A 1,635-nucleotide genomic window follows, 5' to 3' on the forward strand; every position below is an offset into this window, starting at 1 on the left:
TCGCATCAGCCAGGCCATGGAGATGGAGATTTGCTCTATGAAGAATAAATCTTACGAGTCGCCGTGCATGATGTACTGAGCACGCTGCTTTCTGGGTGGCTTACATGTGGTAGTCAGAGGCCCTGCAGAGCAGCTCGGCCAGTGGTAAGTGTTGTCGACAGCGAGGATGACCGGATGAGCAATCCGCTGCACACGGATGGGGAAAGGCTTTCGCGATATTGCCGTCGAGATCATATTGAAGGTCGGAACAGGAGGGTGACTTTATTAAAACCACAGAAATATTTGTTGCTGTGCAAAACTGGGAAATGGGCTCATTCTCAGGCCGAACCAGCGCCGACTCAAGAGTAGACGAGTCCGCAGAAAGGATATTCTGCGAGAGTTCGGACTATTCTTCTTCGGCCCCGCAGCGATACACGGATCCAAGTTTAGCATCTCGCGGGAATAATTGCGTCACCATCCTCCATGCTCAATCACGAAGGTCGGAAATTGTTCTTTTGCATCAGACAGGCCGACCCGGAACGACTACACATCATGCGAACCACGGTATGGTCTTGAAGAAGTGCAGTATGTTAATATAGCCGTTGGGCCCGACAAGCTTCGGGCGCTCAAATTTTGGGGTTTTGGGGTTTCGTTATTGTCTGTCTTGATGCGGCCTTCAAGGCAGTCTAGTCCAACTTCTAGAATGGGGTATTCGAGGAAATTAGCAATAAACTGGACTCGTGGACTTGCGAAATACACTCGAAGATGCATTTGAAAGCTCGCTGTTGGCCTCAGCGGTCCTCGTAATGTGGTACCGCGTAGAGTAGCTCTGGGGATCCCTCCCGATCAAAGCGTGGCCAGAGAATTGTTCTTGTTACACCAGCCGCAACGAGGAAATAAAGACGGGTCGTTGTGCTCCATTCCTGTCGACTTGCTGTGCCACACGCAGCTTGGTACCTGCATGAGCGCGATGATCTTCATCCTCCTTCACTCCCCGAATCCTACTTCCATGCCGCATGTACATGCCCATTCCACGGGAGGCGCACCCCCAAACCTAGCTCTCACCTTCGAACTCTGTGGTCTCATTACAAGCTCAAACTTCACTGCATTCACAACTCCGTGAAGTGGCTTAATTAATCTAGCTACGAGCGCCGGACGCGCCTAGCTACAACGTGGTGTGACCGACCTCTTACGTAAAGGCGGGATTCGGGCCCGGGCCCGGGCACGGCCAACATCCGTCTCGCAACCGCTGGAGGGTGGAAGCTATTCGCGACGGGCGAAGTGCTGCTAACCCTTTTCTTACTAGTCGCGCGAAGGCGGTTTGCTCGGTCAGCTTCATCCATCCATGTGCCCGGGCTGAGCACCACGTTCAAGTATTGGAATCCCTTAAGGACAGCAGTGCACACAGTCCGGTCTGTATGACGGAATCACGAGGGAATGCGAATAGATATACGGATGTGGAGTCAAAAGGTGCATTGTCTCGGCCTCCATCCTTTTTCCTCGCAGCCGTCGACTGTCCGTCCATGATGATAATCATACAACTAGAACTCCAATCCTTCTTCCCATCGAGACCAGAACCTGACAAGCATATACTTTCTCACATGTATCTGACCATTCGAATCCGCTGTCCGCGTCATGTCGATGCTACGCAACGTT

Source organism: Colletotrichum gloeosporioides, assembly GCF_011800055.1.
Source record: "Colletotrichum gloeosporioides strain Lc1 chromosome Unknown consensus_25, whole genome shotgun sequence".
Lineage (NCBI taxonomy): Eukaryota > Fungi > Ascomycota > Sordariomycetes > Glomerellales > Glomerellaceae > Colletotrichum > Colletotrichum gloeosporioides.